Source organism: Ranitomeya variabilis, chromosome 3 (genome assembly GCF_051348905.1).
Source record: "Ranitomeya variabilis isolate aRanVar5 chromosome 3, aRanVar5.hap1, whole genome shotgun sequence".
Classification (NCBI taxonomy): Eukaryota; Metazoa; Chordata; class Amphibia; order Anura; family Dendrobatidae; genus Ranitomeya; species Ranitomeya variabilis.
This window is the reverse complement of record NC_135234.1, coordinates 344,427,897-344,447,208: the sequence shown is the minus strand read 5'-3', so window position 1 is coordinate 344,447,208 and position 19,312 is coordinate 344,427,897. Positions and strand designations below refer to the sequence as shown.

At 44.4% G+C, this 19,312-nt stretch overlaps 1 long non-coding RNA gene across 2 annotated transcripts in view; it reads left to right on the top strand.

Moving 5' to 3' along the window:
* LOC143818223 (uncharacterized) overlaps positions 1 to 19,312 on the top strand; it is a 575,754-nt gene that overhangs the window by 350,056 nt on the left and 206,386 nt on the right. For both annotated transcript variants that reach the window (XR_013224394.1, XR_013224395.1), the window contains exon 3: positions 11,831 to 11,945. This is a non-coding gene — a long non-coding RNA (uncharacterized LOC143818223). The remainder of the gene's footprint in view (positions 1 to 11,830; positions 11,946 to 19,312) is intronic.

Genomic DNA, 19,312 nt, shown 5'->3' with positions numbered 1-19,312 from the left:
AAAAATCAAAATATCATCAAGATACACAATCAAAAATTTATCCAAATAATCACGGAAAAATGTCATGCATAAAGGACTGAAAGACTGAAGGGGCATTTGAAAGACCAAAAGGCATTACTAAATACTCAAAATGGCCCTCAGGCGTATTAAATGCGGTTTTCCACTCATCCCCCTGCTTAATTCGCACCAAATTATACGCCCCACGAAGATCAATCTTAGAGAACCACTTGGCCCCCTTTATTCGAGCAAACAAATCAGTAAGCAGTGGCAAAGGATACTGATATTTAACCGTGATTTTATTCAAAAGCCGATAATCAATACACGGCCTCAAAGAGCCATCTTTTTTAGATACAAAGAAAAAACCGGCTCCTAAGGGAGATGACGAAGTACGAATATGTCCCTTTTCCAAGGACTCCTTAATATATTCCCGCATAGCAGCATGTTCAGGCACAGATAGATTAAATAAACGACCCTTTGGAAACTTACTGCCCGGAATCAGATCTATAGTACAATCGCAATCTCTGTGCGGAGGTAGTGAACCAAGTTTAGGCTCCTCAAAAACATCACGATAATCAGATAAAAATTCCGGAATCTCAGAGAGAATAGATGACGAAATGGAAACCAAAGGTACGTCCCCATGAGTCCCCTGACATCCCCAGCTTAACACAGACATTGCTTTCCAGTCGAGGACTGGGTTATGAGATTGCAGCCATGGCAATCCAAGCACCAACATATCATGTAGATTATACAACACAAGAAAGCGAATAATCTCCTGATGATCCGGATTAATACGCATAGTTACTTGTGTCCAGTATTGTGGTTTGTTACTAGCCAATGGCGTGGAGTCAATACCCTTCAGAGGTATAGGAACTTCCAGAGGCTCTAAATCAAACCCACAGCGTTTGGCAAAGGACCAATCCATAAGACTCAAAGCGGCGCCAGAGTCGACATAGGCGTCCGCGGTAATAGACGATAAAGAGCAAATCAGGGTCACAGATAGAATAAACTTAGACTGTAAAGTGCCAATTGAAACAGACTTATCAACCTTCTTAGTACGTTTAGAGCATGCTGATATAACATGAGTTGAATCACCACAATAGAAGCATAACCCATTTTTTCGCCTAAAATTCTGTCGTTCGCTTCTGGACAGAATTCTATCACATTGCATAATCTCTGGCGCCTTCTCAGTAGACACCGCTAAATGGTGCACAGGTTTGCGCTCCCGCAAACGCTGATCAATCTGAATAGCCATTGTCATGGACTCATTCAGACCTGTAGGCACAGGGAACCCCACCATAACATCTTTAATGGCATCAGAGAGACCCTCTCTGAATTTCGCCGCCAGGGCGCACTCATTCCACTGAGTAAGCACAGACCACTTACGAAATTTTTGGCAGTATATTTCAGCCTCATCTTGCCCTTGAGACAGGGCCATTAAGGCTTTTTCAGCCTGAATCTCTAAATGAGGTTCCTCATAAAGCAACCCCAAAGCCAGGAAAAACGCATCCACATTGAGCAACGCAGGATCCCCTGGTGCCAAAGCAAATGCCCAATCCTGAGGGTCGCCCCGGAGCAAGGAAATTACAATCCTGACCTGCTGTGCAGGATCTCCAGTGGAGCGAGATCTCAGAGACAAAAATAATTTACAATTATGTTTGAAATTCTGGAAGCGAGATCTATCCCCAGAGAAAAATTCAGGTAAAGGAATTCTAGGTTCAGATGTAGGAGCATGAATAATGAAATCCTGTAAGCTTTGAACCTTCATAGCGAGATTATTCAAACCAGTAGCTAAACTCTGAGGATCCATTTTAATCAGGTGAAATCAGAACCATTCAAGGATGAGAAGGAGAGAGAGACGAAGGCTGCAGTAAGCAGAGATGCTAAGGAATCAACTAATGAGCAAACTCAGGAAAAAAAAAAAAAAAAAAATTCTCTGCAGACTTCTTTTCTCTCCTTTCTTCTGCCAATTATTTTAACCCTTGGCCGGCCAAACTGTCATGATTCTCAATGGCAAGAGAACGTAGTAAAGCATGCAAAAGGACTAGCTCTTGGAAGATGGGAACTCGAGCTGACCGTGAGCTAAACCTACCGTACAACTAACAGTGGCCGGGTAGCGTGCCTACGTTTTATCCCTAGACACCCAGCGCCAGCCGGAGGACTGACTGACCCTAGCAGAGGAAAATACAGACCTGGCTTACCTCTAGAGAAATTTTCCCCAAAAGGCAGACAGTAGCCCCCACATATATTGGCAGTGAATTGAGAGGAAATTAACATACGAAGTATGAAGATAGGTATAGCAAATTGAGGTCCGCTTACTAGATAGTAGGAAGACAGAAAAGGGAACTGCACGGTCAGCTGAAAACCCTTTCAAAATACCATCCTGAAATTACTTTAAGATTCTAATATCAACTCATGACACCAGAGTGGCAATTTCAGCTCACAAGAGCTTCCAGCCTCAGAAATATTCAATAACAGAGAACTGGAACAAAAATGCAAAACAAACTTAGGACTACAAGTCCAACTTAGCTGATAGTAGTCTAGAAGCAGGAACATGCAACAGAAAGGCTTCTGGTAACATTGTTGGCCGGCATAGAAATGACTGAGGAGCAAGGCTAAATAGACAACTCCCACATCCTGATGGAAACAGGTGAACAGAGGAGATGAAGCACACAAGTGCAGTACCACCAGAAACCACCGGGGGAGCCCAGAAACCAAATTCACAACAAATGACCTATGGAACACATTATGAATGGCAAACGATGTTGGGAGGTCCAAACGAAATGACACAGGGTTGAGGATTTCCAAAGTCTTATAAGGACCGATGAAACGAGGCTTGAACTTAGGAGAGGAAACCTTCATCGGGACATAATGAGAAGACAACCACACCAAATTCCCCACACGAAGTCGGGGACCCACACAGCGACGGCGGTTAGCAAAGCGCTGAGCCTTCTCTTGGGACAACGTCAAATTGTCCACCACATGGTTCCAAATCTGCTGCAACCTATCCACCACAGAATCCACCCCAGGACAGTCAGAGGGTTCAACCTGACCCGAGGAAAAACGAGGATGAAAACCAGAATTGCAAAAGAAAGGTGAAACCAAAGTAGCAGAACTAGCCCGATTATTGAGGGCGAACTCAGCCAATGGCAAAAAAGTCACCCAATCATCCTGATCAGCAGAAACAAAACATCTCAAATAAGTTTCCAAGGTCTGATTAGTTCGTTCGGTTTGGCCATTCGTCTGAGGATGGAAGGCCGACGAAAAAGACAATTCAATGCCCATCTTAGCACAAAAGGACCGCCAAAATCTGGACACAAACTGGGATCCTCTGTCAGACACAATGTTCTCCGGAATACCATGTAAACGAACCACATTCTGAAAAAACAGTGGCACCAAACAGGAGGAGGAAGGCAGCTTAGGCAAAGGTACCAAATGGACCATTTTAGAAAAACGATCACAAACCACCCAGATGACAGACATCCTCTGAGAGACAGGAACATCTGAAATAAAATCCATGGAAATATGCGTCCAATGCCTCTTCGGGACAGGCAAAGGCAAAAGCAATCCACTGGCACGAGAACAGCAAGGCTTGGCCCGAGCACAAATCCCACAGGACTGCACAAAGGAACGCACATCCCGCGACAAGGAAGACTACCAAAGGACCTCGCCACCAAATCCCTGGTACCAAAAATCCCAGGATGACCTGCCAACACCGAAGAATGAACCTCGGAAATAACTCTACTGGTCCATCTGTCCAGGACAAACAGTCTCTCCGGTGGACAACGGTCAGGTCTATTGGCCTGAAACTCCTGCATCACCCGTCGCAGATCAGGAGAGATGGCAGACAAAATCACCCCCTCTTTGAGGACACCAGTCGGTTCAGAAACTTCCGAGGAGTCAGGTACAAAACTCCTAGAAAGGGCATCAGCCTTCATGTTTTTCGAACCCGGAAGATATGAAACCACGAAATTGAAACGAGAGAAAAACAGCGACCATCGAGCCTGTCTCAGATTCAACCGTTTGGCAGACTCGAGATAAGTCAAATTCTTGTGATCCGTCAAGACCACCACACGATGCTTGGCTCCCTCAAGCCAATGTCGCCACTCCTCAAATGCCCACTTCATTGCCAACAACTCACGATTACCAACATCATAATTCCGCTTGGCAGGCGAAAACTTTCTTGAAAAGAAAGCACATGGTCTCATCACAGAGCCATCAGAGCTTCTCTGCGACAAGACAGCCCCTGCTCCAATCTCAGAAGCATCAACCTCGACCTGAAAGGGAAGAGAGACATCGGGCTGGCGCAAGACAGGAGCCGAAGAAAATCGACGTTTCAGCTCCTGAAAGGCCTCCACGGCCGCAGGAGACCAATTCGTCACATCAGAACCCTTCTTGATCAAATCCGTCAAAGGCTTAACCACACTAGAAAAATTAGTGATGAAGCGACGGTAAAAATTAGCAAAACCCAAGAACTTCTGAAGACTCTTCACAGATGTAGGTTGAGTCCAGTCATAAATAGCCTGGACCTTGACTGGATCCATCTCAATAGTAGAAGGAGAAAAAATAAAGCCCAAAAAGGAAACCTTCTGGACTCCGAAGAGACATTTAGAGCCCTTCACAAACAAGGCATTGGTACGCAGGACCTGAAATACCATCCTGACCTGCTTCACATGAGACTCCCAATCATCAGAAAAGACCAAAATATCATCCAGGTACACAATCATAAATCTATCCAGATACTCTCGGAAGATGTCATGCATGAAGGACTGAAACACAGAGGGGGCATTAGAAAGCCCAAAAGGCATCACCAAGTACTCAAAATGGCCTTCGGGCGTATTAAATGCTGTTTTCCATTCATCGCCCTGCTTTATGCGCACAAGATTATACGCTCCTCGAAGATCTATCTTGGTGAACCAACTGGCCCCCCTAATCCAGGCAAACAGATCGGACAACAGTGGCAAGGGGTACTGAAATTTGACCGTGATGTTATTTAGAAGGCGATAATCTATACAGGGTCTCAGAGAACCATCCTTCTTGGCCACAAAAAAGAACCCCGCACCTAAAGGGGACGAGGACGGGCGAATATGCCCCTTCTCCAAGGACTCCTTTATATAACTCCGCATAGCGGCATGTTCTGGTACAGATAAATTAAAAAGTCATCCCTTAGGGAACTTACTACCAGGAATCAGATTTATAGCACAATCACAATCCCTATGAGGAGGTAGAGCACTAGATTTGGGCTCATCAAATACATCCTGGTATTCCGACAAAAATTCAGGGACTTCAGAAGGAGTAGAAGAAGCAATTGACACCAAAGGAGTATCGCCATGAATTCCCTGGCAACCCCAACTTGACACAGACATTGCTTTCCAATCCAGGACTGGATTGTGAGCCTGCAGCCATGGCAGACCCAACACGACAACATCATGCAAATTATGTAGCACAAGAAAGCGAATCACCTCCTGATGTGCAGGAGCCATGCACATGGTCACTTGGGTCCAGTACTGAGGTTTATTCTTGGCCAATGGCGTAGCATCAATTCCCTTTAGTGGGATAGGGAACTGTAAAGGCTCCAAGATAAAACCACAGCGCCTGGCAAATGACAAATCCATCAAACTCAGGGCGGCACCTGAATCCACAAAAGCCATAACTGAGTAGGATGACAGAGAGCAAATCAAAGTAACAGACAAAATGAATTTAGGTTGTACAGTACCAATGGTGACAGACATGGCGAACCTTTTTGTGCGCTTAGAACACTCTGAGATAACATGAGTAGAATCACCACAGTAAAAGCACAACCCATTCTGACGTCTGTGGTTTTGCCGTTCAACACTTGTCAGAATCCTGTCGCATTGCATAGGCTCAGGTTTCTGCTCAGAAAACACCGCCAGATGGTGCACAGGTTTGCGCTCCCGCAGACGCCGATCGATCTGAATGGCCAAAGACATAGACTCATTCATACCCACAGGCGTGGGGAACCCCACCATAACATCTTTAAGGGCTTCAGAAAGACCCTTTCTGAAAATCGCCGCCAGGGCGCACTCATTCCATTGAGTGAGCACAGACCACTTCCTAAACTTCTGACAGTAAACCTCTGCTTCATCTTGACCCTGAGAGAGAGCCAGCAAAACCTTCTCTGCTTGGTCTACAAGATTAGGTTCCTCATAAAGCACTCCAAGCGCCAGAAAAAACGCATCCACATTTAGCAATGCAGGATCTCCTGGCGCCAGAGAGAATGCCCAATCTTGAGGGTCACCACGCAACAAAGAAATAACAATTTTAACTTGCTGAACAGAATCACCAGAGGAGCGAGGTCTCAGAGAAAGGAATAACTTACAATTATTCTTAAAGTTCAAAAACCTAGATCTATCTCCGGAGAACAGCTCAGGAATTGGTATTTTAGGCTCTGACATAGGACTGCGGACTACATAATCCTGAATGCCCTGTACCCTTGCAGTGAGATGATCCACACTAGAAGACAGTCTCTGAATGTCCATATCTGCAGCTGAGTTCAGAACCACCCAGAGATTAAGGGGAGGAGAGAGACTAAACACAGTGCAGAGAAAAAAAAATGACTTCAGGATTTCTCTTCTCCCTCTTCTGCTGCATTAACACTTTGTGTCCTGCTGTACTGTTATGATCCGGTGGTAGGATCTCAAAACTGACCTGACACATATAACCAGAATGATAGTACAAGTTCTGGGGATGTGGAAGCTATACTGACCGCAATCCTGAACCTATCCAACACACTAAAGGCAGCCGTGGAGCGTTACCTAAAAACCTAGACGCCTCTTCACAGCCTGAGAAACTGACTGCCCCTAGAGAGAAAGCAAAGACCTCACTTGCCTCAGAGAAATAACCCCAAAGTTATAGACAGCCCCCCACAAATAATAACGGTGAGTTAAGGGGAAAATACAAACGTAGAAATGAAACAGGTTTAGCAAATGAGGCCCGCTAACACTAGATAGACAGAAAATAGATAGGAGTCTGTGCGGTCAGTACAAAAACTATCAAAAATAAACCACGCAGAGAATACAAGAACCCCCACACCGACTCACGATGTGAGGGGTGCCCTCTGCACCCCAGAACTAACCAGCAAGCAAAAAATCACATAAAAGCGAGCTGGACTGAACTCATCATATACTGAGAAACGTTTTCAAGGAAATAATGAGCAAAATGAACAAGCAAACTTAGCTTCTCCAGCAGGAGACTGGTCACAAGGAATATTCAGGAGAGCTGAGAGTCAGGACTGAATACACCGACAGCAGGCAACAAATGAAGGTCCAGGTGAGTTAAATAGGCCCAGCATAGAAGGAAATGAAGCAGCTGAGCCCAGCCATATCGCTAAAGGCCACCAGAGGGAGCCCAAGAACAAACTCACACAGTACCACTCATAACCACAGGAGGGAGCCCGAGAACGGAATTCACAACAGATGTCTCCAAAGCCTTCCTCTCGGTTAAGTCACACTTCGCTAGCGCTCCCATTCTACATCGCCCCAATGTAGATAAGCCATATATCATGGAGGTGGATGCCTCGTCCGTTGGTGCTGGAGCAGTCCTTTTCCAAAAGGATGCTCAAGGTCGGAAGCATCCATGCTTCTTCTTCTCCAAGACCTTCACACCGGCGGAGAGGAATTATTCCATCGGGGACAAGGAGTTGCTAGCCATGAAGTTGGCTTTCTCAGAGTGGAGACATCTCTTGGAGGGAGCTCGCTTTCCCTTCCAGGTTTTTACTGACCACAAAAACTTGGTATATCTACAGACGGCCCAGCGGCTGAATTCTTGCCAGGCTAGATGGTCCCTGTTCTTCTCCTGGTTTCATTTTACTCTTCATTTTCTCTCCGGGAAGAAGAACATTCACGCTGATGCTCTCTCCCACTCCATAGTGTTATCTGAGGAGGAGGAGCCTCGGCTTATTGTCCCTTCTGAGATCCTGAGAACTGGAGAGCCAGTTTCGCTAGAGTCTGTGCCCCCTGGCAAGACTTTCGTGCCAGTGAGTTTGCGACCGGAGGTTCTCTCTTGGGCTCACTCGTCCAGAGTGGGTGGGCATTTTGGGACCAAAAGGACATCCAAGCTTTTGGCGAGAACGTACTGGTGGCCTCACATGGCCCTTGATGTCGGGGACTATATTTGGGCGTGCGTTTCCTGCGCCGAGAATCGGTCTCCTCGGCAACGGCCTGCTGGGTTGCTTTACCCCCTACCGGTGGCAGACAGACCTTGGGAAATGGTCGAGATGGACTTCGTGGTGGGCTTACCCAAGTCGCATAGCTGCACCGTTATCTGGGTTGTCACCGATCATTTCTCTAAGATGGTGCACTTGGTGCCGCTTCCACGGTTACCTTCTGCACGGGCCTTGGCGGCGTTATTCATAAAGCACATTTTCCGTTTACATGGAATGCCTGATAAAATTGTCAGTGACCGGGGTCCCCAGTTCGCATCTCAGTTTTGGAGAGAGCTCTGCCGTTTACTCAGCATAGAGTTGAATCTCTCCTCTGCATACCACCCCGAGACGAATGGGTTGGTAGAGAGGACCAACCAGACTCTGGTGACATACTTGCGACATTTTGTCTCTGCTAGGCAGGATGATTTGGCATCTTTGCTACCTTGGGCGGAATTTGCCTTGAACAACGCCGTAGCCGATTCCACTGGGCAGACTCCTTTTCTCCTTAATTACGGCCAGCATCCGCGTGTCCCTGTGCCCATGCGCGTGTCATCCACCGATTCCAGGGTGGCAGACTGGGCTGTGGAAGCATGTGACATCTGGGTCCACACACAGGATGCCATATGGGCCTCCAAGGAGAGAATGAGGGTTTCTGCTGATACACACTGGCGCCCCGCACCGACCTTTGCCCCTGGTGACTTAGTGTGGCTCTCCACCCATAACGTCAGGCTGCGAGTTGAGTCCACTAAGTTTGCGCCCGTTCAAGGTTCTGGAACAGGTCTACCCTGTGGTCTATTGTTTGGCTGTGCCTCCACGCCTTGGTATCACCGACACTTTTCACGTTTCCCTCTTAAAGCCCGTTTATTTGTCCTGGTTTTCTGAGTCATCTGCTGGGACATCAGGTTCATCTTTGGATGAGTTTGAGGTGAATGCTATCGTGGGGTGCAAGGTGGTACGTGGCAAGAAATTTTATCTGGTGGACTGGAAGGGTCACGGTCCAGAAGATAGAACCTGGGAACCTGTGGAGCACATTCAGGCTCCGCTGCTCATTGCAGCTTTTGAGCATAGTGAGGCTCAAGGAGGGTGGCCCTAGGAGGGGGGAAAATGTTAGGAGTCGAGTTCCTGCAGCTGCACAGGGGGAATCTCGAGCCATGTCTGCTGCGGTCTCCCATTCTGCATCGGCCACAGTAGAGCCTGCTCAGCGGAGACGTCGGTCCCATCGTCTCATTGAGTCTGATACTGTGCAAAGGGTTACTGCTGTCTCTCCAGGCTCTGCTATTGTACCCTGCACTGATCTGCGGTGAGCAGGCTTTTCTGGGACTAAGTCCTGCTTTGCACACACTGAGCATGCCCAGGGTAAAATCTCTCAGTGGAGATCAAGGGTCACATGCTAAGGTACTGCAGCAACTTCCATTGGTCCTCCAGGAAGGTCCTGGAGGTGCTTCAGCTATATAAGGTTCTCAAGACTGCACGGCCATGTGCTAGTGTCAAATATGTACGAGCTCAGCGCCAGTGTGGTCGTGTGTGTGGTCAGGGACCCAGCTGAAATAAGCCCCTAGAATGCTGGCACCTCCGGCGAGGAGTTTATGTGTGAATTCAGGGCTGGCTAATAGCCAATAGAATTCCGGCTCCACCGGAGAGGAGCTGCGTGTTGGTTGGACTGCATGACCACTGTCGGCTCTACACAATAGCTGTGTCCCCTGTGAGCTAAACAGGGCACAGCGTTCTCTTTACTACGGGCTCTGTAAAGTAACAGAGTTCGTTTATTCTAATTTGCTTCGCCGCCTTACTTAGCAGAAGATTCTTTCCTGCACGGTGGATCCCGGGTTGCGAACGTATCTATCCCATCTAATAAATATATTTGGTGCGTTCCGCCAACCCTAACACCTTATTAGGCTGGAAAAGGGCCAATATCCATGGATCTTCCCAGCCTATTAACATCAGACCCAATCTGTCTGCTATGATTTTACTTGGTATTAAAATAGGGGGACCCCATGTCATTTTTCAGGGGTTCTCTTCATTTTTAATAACCTTCAAAGGCAAAACAGACACGTGAGGGCTTATATTAATAGGCTGGGAAGGTCTAAGGAGATTGGCCCATTCCCAGCATATTAAGACCAGCTCATTGTTGACTGCTTTCCCTTGGCTGGTTATTAAAAAAGAGGAGGACCCTGCATCATTTTGTAAAATTATTTATTTTACACTATCCCTACTGTAGTCACAGCATAATGGTGGCACCACCCATGTTTCGGTGTTTATACAGGCCGAGTCACGGCTCGGCCTGTAAACTTGTTGATTAGCTGCACTTCAGCTTTTCAACAAACTTTATTTGGCACCGAACCTGAATAGTAAAACAGACTTCTGGGAAAAAGCCCATGTTAGGAGTTTGGTACCGGACACTAGTTGTCCAGCGTAAATTTTATAGTTCAGGATCGCTCATCCTCAGGTGAAACAACAAATAAAATGAAAATTCACTTTACTGATATTGGCAAAATTAGAGCAATAAATAAACCATAATTCCACTTTAGATTAAATGTTGAATATGCATATCTATATTTGGGTGAATATGCTGGTCACAATATTTCATGTAACATGGTGATCTGGCCCTGAACCTGGGAATTAATAAGTAAAAATCCTGATGAAACATGATGTATTTTTGCATTAGTTGTCATCTGGCTTAGTTGCATTAGACTTACAAAGATAACCAAATGCTGAGTATTTATATTCACTTCTTTTATGAAAAAGAACACTCCTGAAAATAAAGAAATAATACCTTTTGTACCGATGAACATCTAATCTGCTAATAAGCTAATTTAGGTTGATTTTAAAGTAATGTTAAAGGAACACATGTCTAAAACAATATATTTTCTTATAGCTATTGCAAAGTCTGAGGGGGCAGAGTATGACACATGCATTTAAAGACAGCTAATTCAATTTTGTCAGCATTGTTCACATAAAACCTTTTGATGCTACTTTGATGATCACTAATGTTATTTTTTTCCTTTGGTAATACGTGTAGGTTGGTATGGCAGAAGACTTCGTACAAGGCAGAAAACCAATATCCATAAATAATATAACATACAATATCTGTGCTGTATAGCTGTGCTGTTTTTTAGAATTGTTGAAAGCATGCATACTGATGTATATGGTTTACTGATAAACCCTTATTAACTATGGGAAGTAACATATCTTGTCATACATTGCATTCTAAAAAAAAACCTACAGCAAGTAGTGATCAAACAGACAACTTCTGAGAAAATATTAATGCAGTATTTCATCCTCCAGGAACCCCTTATGGAATAGGCAGGCAGGATTTTATTATTCCATTACTAAATTATTAATCAGAATAATACCAATTTTACTAATCAAATAAATTAGTTTTTCAATTTATCCATAATGTAATAGGCTTAATCTTCTTTCAATGATGTAGACATAAATGCCTAATTTGTTTAATGTAATGCACCTAATCTAGTCTGATTGGTTTCTTCAATTTCTTTGTTGAAACAAAAGAGATCTATATTTTATACAAGTTTAGGGAACAAAATGTTTTAAATGTTGCAAATATAATTTCAATAAATATTGAATTTATTTGTAGATTTTAATGCCATAAAATGTGTTCATGGGGCTCGTCTAAGGTTAATTAGTTCTTTTATATATTATTTTTTGAAGGTCATATGAAGCATAAGTGAAAGCGAAGTGGCTGTTACCCAGTCCCCCAACATGTATCTCTCTGCCATTATATGCTGTTATTGAGGAAGTTGTTTTATGAAGCTTTGTGAGTGCCGTAAGTTCTTCTCTCATATTTTTTTCTGACATTTTATCAATGTGTTTTCATAAATAAATCAATGAATACAGGTGTTTTTTCATAGGTTCTTTCATTCAGTGTGTGACCAAAATTGAAAGCTGCTGTCCAGTCTAGTATACACTGCATGCAGAATTATTAGGCAAGTTGTATTTCAGAGGATTATTTTTATTATTGATCAACAACTATGATCTCAATTAGGGTTGAGCGAAACGGGTCAACCATTTTCAGAAGTCGCCGACTTTTGCCAATGTCGGGTTTCATGAAACCCGACCCGACCCCTGTGTGGGGTCGGCCATGAGGTCGGCGATCTTCTGAATCTGGTATCGGAATTCTGATACCGAGTTCCGATATGTTTGTGATATCGGAAATCGGTATCGGAATCCACATTTAAGTGTAAAATAAAGAATTAAAATAAAAAATATTGATATACTCACCTCTCTGACGAGCCCTGGTAGTAATCGGCATCTTCGTTCCTAAGAATGAGCGCGTTCAGGGCCTTAGAAGACGTCACGGCTTTGTGATTGGTCGCGGCGGCCCACGTGACCGCTCAGCGACCAATCACAAGCCGTGACGTAATTCTCTCAGGTCCTAAATTCCTCATTCTAGGAATGCCGGAAAGAAGCCGAGGGTGAGTATATTCCTATTAGGTATATACTCACCCTCGTACGTGCCCTGCTTCTTTCCGGCAGCCTTCCTTCTTAAGAATGAGCGTGTTCAGGGCCTTAGATGATGTCACTGCTTTGTGATTGGTCGCGGCGGCCCACGTGACCGCTCAGCGACCAATCACAAGCCGTGACGTAATTCTCATGGCCTAAATTCCTAGAATGAGGAATTTAGGACCGGAGAGAATTACATCACGGCTTGTGATTGGTCGCTGGGCGGTCACGTGGGCCGCCGCGACCAATCACAAAGCCGTGACGTCATCTAAGGCCCTGAACGTGCTCATTCTTAGGAACGGAAGATGCCGATTACTACCAGGGCTCGTCAGAGGGTGAGTATATCAATATTTTTTATTTTAATTCTTTATTTTACACTTAAATATGGATCCCAGGGCCTGAAGGAGAGTTTCCTCTCCTTCAGACCCTGGGAACCATAGTATCCCATTGCACTGCATTGGGTTTCGCGTTTCGGCCGACCCCGACCCTGACTTTTTTATAGGATCGGCCGATTTCACTCGACCCGACTTTTGAGAAAGTCGTGTTTCGTGAAACCTGACCCGATCCTATAAAAATAAAAGTCGCTCAACCCTAATCTCAATCAACCCAAAAGACTCATAAATATCAAAGCTTAATATTTTTGGAAGTTGGAGTGGGTTTTTTTTAGATTTGGCTATCTTAGGAGGATATCTGTTTGTGCTGGTAATTATTACTGTGTAGAATTATTAGGCAACTTAATAAAAACCAAATACAATCCCATCTCACTTGTTTATTTTCACCAGGCAAACCAATATAACTGCACAAAATTTAGAAATAAACATTTCTGACATGCATAAACAAAACAACAAATTAGTGACCAATATAGCCACCTTTCTTTATGATGACACTCAACAGCCTTCCATCCATAGATTCTGTCAGTTGCTTGATCTGTTTACGACCAACATTGCAGCAGCCACCACAGCCTCCCAGACACTGTTCCGAGAGGTGGACTGTTTTCCCTCCCTGCAGATCTCACATTTTATGAGGGACCACAGGTTCTCTATGGAGTTCAGATCAGGTGAACAAGGGGGCCATGTCATTATTTTTTCTTCTTTCAAATGTTTATTGGCCAGCCACGCTGTGGAGTAGTTGGAGGCATGTGATGGAGCATTGTCCTGCATGAAAATCATGTTTTTCTTGAACGATACCAACTTCTTCCTGTACCACTGCTTGAAGAAGTTGTCTTCCAGAAACTGGCAGTAGGTCTGGGAGTTGAGCTTCACAACCATCCTCAAGTTCATCTTTGATGATACCAGCCCATACCAGTACCCCAACTCCACCTTGCTGGCATATGAGTCGGAGTGGAGCTTTCTGCCCTTTACTGATCCAGCCTCTGGCCCATCCATCTGGTCCATCAAGAGTCACTCTCATTTCATCAGTCCATAAAACCTTTGAAAAGTCAGTCTTAAGATTTCTTGGCCCAGTCTTGACGTTTTATCTTATGTTTCTTGTTCAAAAGTGGTCATTTTTTAGCCTTCATCACCTTGGCCATGTCCCTGAGTATCACACACTTGTGCTTTTTGTTACTCCAGTAACATTGCAGCTCTGAATTATGGCACAACTGGTGGCAAATGGCATCTTGGCAGCTTGTTGGCTATTTGCCATGAAACGCTTGATTGTTCGGTGATCACGCTTCAAAAATTTGGCAATTTCAAGACTGCTGCATCCCTCTACAAGACATCTCACAATTTTGGACTTTTCAGAGCCCATCAAATCTCTCTTCTGACCCATTTTGCCAAAGGAAAGAGAGTTGCCTAATAATTAAGCACACCTTATATAGGGTTTTGAAGTCATTAGACAACATACCTCCTCATTACAGAGATGCACATCACCTGATTTCTTAATTTGTAGTTGGCTCTCAAGCCTGAACAGCTTGGAGTAGGACAACATGTATAAAAAGTATCATGTGATCCAAAAAACAACTTGCCTAATAATTCTGCACGCAGCGTATCTATTCTGAAGTTAATAATTAACACCTTAACACCTTCCTGCTCCATGATGCATTAATACATGGAACGGGTGCAGGTATATTAAGCAGCACAGGAGCTGAGCCTGTTTCACACAGGGCAGGTGTCAGTTGTATTATATTGCCAGAACCTGCAAATATCAGAGGCTACCACAGATAGCTGCTGTTTAACAACTAAATGGATTATTCTCATCTTGTGTCTTGAGCAGCACAGCTCTACAATCTGTTTAATTTCCTTGTTGCTTGGAGTGGTGGGCGGGCACCCCTCCTTGAGTGACAGATGTGGTTCAGTAGCTTCTGGTGCTACTGTGACACATCAATGGTCTCTCAATACTTGTTCTAACGTTTACACTGTTATCACTATTTTGCATATAGAGAAAACAGTGTGCTTGAACAAGCCCACAGCTCAAGTAAGCAATGAAAAGGAGAACTTTTCTGGAAACAGCCAATGGAGGGGGCTGAGGGATTGTGATTTTGCTAGACTGATTGCAGCAGATCCTGGTCAGGAGCTAAGAAGTAAGGGCAGGTGAGAAGCTGCATAGAAATCAATGGTTTAGAGAGATGGATTTGCTTCTCAGTACTTTACTCCTCAGGCTTGAATGTAGCTTCTGATTATTTTCAGCCAGGCACTGGTAGTTGATTTCTTTGGCAACAATCTGTACATTATGTATGATAAAAGCTCTCATAGCAGGAGAAGATTGAAGTAAGCTGCATTTTGATGTGTTTAAATCCAGAAATTTGTGAGGATCGGTGGAGCTGGCAAATTTTGTACACCCAAACAACCCCTTTAAACTTGATGACACAATCTTAGTGCTTCTAGCTGATTTTTAACTCCCACATGCACTGAATGATTGTCCTGCACTTTGATAGCACTGTACTTTCTCTAGTAATGCTTCTTCTACTACAGGAACATCACTAATTGCTATAGGAAAAATATAAAAGTTATGGATCTCAGAACATGTTGACACAAACCAAAAATTGTATCAAAGAAAAATCTGAATTTTTAAAGAAATAAGTATGACATGAAAACTATACAAGTTTAGTATTACAGAAATCAGATTGACCTGGAGAATTATATTGTCAGATCATATATACCACACAAAGAACAACATGAAAACAAAATGCAAAAAGAGTATTGGAATTTGTGTTTTTTTACCTAACTTGGAATTTGTTTTTCTTGTTTATTAGTACAACACAAATTCCCAAACAATTTGAACACTGTATAAAATGTAATCAAAACAAAAGGTAATGATTTGGAAATCTCTTACAGTTAGAGATGAGCAGATCAAACAAAATAAGAACTTTCCTGTTCATGCAGGATTTCCTAAGAAATTTCTTATTCTCCACAAATTGATTTTCCCTTTTTATTTCCTGGGGTCTTTCCAAAAATACATATACTCACCTTACCGCTCACCTCTCTGGCTGGCCACTCCACTCCTAAATGTCATCCATGCGAATCCTTGTTTCATCTTATTTTCAATGTGGAGCTGAGTCTCCCACAGGACCTCTTCACGATAGCCTTGGACTTCCGGCTTTTATTAGATCAAAAACAGTCCAATGGAAGTGTGCTTAAGGTTACGACATTGTCATTGAGGGATTCGTTTCAGCTCTGGATCTGCTGGAATTTAAATATGGCTTTTATCCTTTAACCAAGCAAGAGTTAATGTCACTCTCTTGCTGGCAGCTTCTGTTAGGCTAGTTAGCTGATGATGGTCGGTAACAAATCCCACCTCCCTTTAAATAGTCACATGAACCATCAGCTGATCATCGGTAGAGTTGAGCGACTTTTACTTTTTTCGGATCGAGTCGGGTTTCGCGAAACCCGACTTTGTCAAAAGTCGGGTCGGGTGAAATCGGCCGATTATTGCGTAAAGTTGGGGGCCTACTGACACACGAAACCCAATGCAAGTCAATGGGGAATCAAAGTCGGCAGTGAGTGGAGGACAGGAAAACACCTACAGTGCCCATTTTAATGCCAAATACATAAATTCTTATTACTGAAGCTTGTCAATCTTAATTTACTTTATAATAATAGTTAGGCATTGAAAACTGGGGGTCATTTGGCTAAAGTTGTGAGGGGGTAGGGCTGGCTCAAGATTTTTGTGGGCCCAGGAAACGCGGAATACGTCACGGCGGTGGAGCAGGGAGAGGTAAGTATTTCAACTTTGCAAGTGCTGTGATCCTGAGCAAGCAGGGGGGCCCACTCATTGGCATCGGCACTGGCACAGGACCCCTCATTGTACGGTGGTGTGTTTGACAGCGGGTGGCGCCTTCCACCGGCAGAGACCCTTTTGCATACTATGAGGGGCCCTGTGCCAGTGACGTCGCCAACGAGTATGCCCCCCACCTGATGAAGGAACCTGCACTTTCATCTTCCTCTTTGTCCCCGTGTAAGGTGGTATAGTATGCGGGAAGGGGAACCTGACTTTCAGCAGGGTCAGATTCTGGCTGTGTAGAGTGCAAGGGGAATGTAGTGGTCTGGGTCAATGTACCAGCAGACTCATCTAGCAGTGGCTGGGCAATGGGCAGGATGAGGAGGAAACATAGATATAGGCCCAAATAATAAAGTAGGCTAAAGGCAGTTCAAAATTGGTAACAGGGCTAAACAGGCGGCATTGCTTTGTTCAGCGGAGGACAACTGTAAGGAGTGGCAGACACAGTTAGTAGGCCCAAATAATAAAGTGGGCTAAATGCAGTTCAAAATTGGTAACAGGACTAAACTGGCGGCATTGCTTTCTTCAGCGGAGGACAACTGTAATGAGTGGCAGACACAGTTAGTAGGCCCAAATAATAAAGTGGGCTAAATGCAGTTCAAAATTGGTAACATGACTAAACAGGCGGCATTGCTTTGTTCAGTGGAGGACAACTGTAATGAACGGCAGACACAGTTAGTAGGCCCAAATAATAAAGAGGGCTAAATGCAGTTCAAATGCAGTAACAGGACTAAACAGGCGGCATTGCTTTGTTCAGCGGAGGACAACTGTAATGAGCGGCAGACTTAGCTAGTAGGCCCAAATAATAAAATGGGCTAAATGCAGTTCAAAATTGGTAAAAGGACTAAACAGGCGGCATTGCTTTGTTGAATGGAGGACAACTGTAATGAGCAGCAGACACAGTTAGTAGGCCCAAATAATAAAGTAGCCTAAATGCAGTTCAAAATTGGTAACAGGACTAAACAGGCGGCATTGCTTTGTTCAGTGGAGGACAACTGTAATGAGCGGCAGACACAGTTAGTAGGCCCAAATAATTAAGTAGGCTAAATGCAGTTCAAAATTGGTAACAGGACTAAACAGGCGTCATTGCTTTGTTCAGTGGAGTACAACTGTTATGAGTGGCAGACACAGTTAGTAGGCCCAAATAATTAAGTAGGCTAAATGCAGTTCAAAATTGGTAAAAGGACTAAACAGGCGGCATTGCTTTGTTGAGTGGAGGACAACTGTAATGAGCAGCAGACACAGTTAGTAGGCCCAAATAGTAAAGTAGCCTAAATGCAGTTCAAAATTGGTAACATGACTAAACAGGAGGCATTGCTTTGTTCAGTAGAGGACAACTGTATTGAGCGGCAGACACAGTTAGTAGGCCCAAATAATTAAGTAGGCTAAATGCAGTTAAAAATTGGTAACAGGACTAAACAGGCAGCATTGCTTTGTTCAGTGGAGTACAACTGTAATGAGTGGCAGACACAGTTAGTAGGCTCAAATAATAAAGTAGGCTAAATACAGTTCAAATTGGTAACAGGACTAAACAGGCTGCATTGCTTTGTTCAGCGGAGGAAAACTGTAATGAGTGGCAGACACAGTTAGTAGGCCCAAATAATAAAGTGGGCTAAATGTCTGCCAAAAAATTGTTCATAAATAAACAGGTGGCATTGGTAGGTACAGGGGTGGGCTCCTCTGCTGAGTAGCAGACAGTGGTAGTAGGTGCAAAGTATTAACTGGTCTAAATGGAGGCCAAGGACCCTGAATATTTTAACTATCATCTATCATTTCAACAAATTTGTATTGGCAGTGCCATTGAAGGATTTAACAGCACAGACTACACAGTGGTGGAGCATGGAGAGGTAAGTATTGCAAGTGGTAGAGCACTGTTCGAGCTGGGGGGGAACACTCTCGTGGGCGGCGGTACTGGCACAGGGCCCCTCATATTACGACAGTGTGTCTGATGTTGGTTGTGCACCACCACCGTCAGAGACACTTCATTGTACTATGAGGGACCCTGTGCCAGTGCCGTCGCCCAAGAGTGGGCACACCCACCTGTCCAGGCAAACGGCACTCGCACGGGTGCTTGCGCCAGGTGGTGACCATGGCCCTGTGGGGGGAGTCAGCCCATTTAGGGAGGTATAAAAATGGCTTATGGTGGACATTCAGCAGCTGCAAATGGAGGAATTGGAGCAGTCAGTAAGAGGAGGCCAAAAGCAAGACATTTTTCAGGCAAGCTACGTGTCAGCAGGGGAAGGTGGGGCCAAATAATTTGAAATCCATGATTGGTTAATTTTAATGAAGGTTTGATCATCAACATTTCGGGTAGCCAGACGTGTCCTTTTTTCGGTCAGTATTGAACCAGCAACACTGAAGACTCTTTCTGATGGCACACTAGCAGCAGGGCAAGCAAACTCCTGTAATGCATATTCTGCCAATTCAGGCCAGGTGTCTATTTTAGATGCCCAGTAATCAAGGGGGACTGAC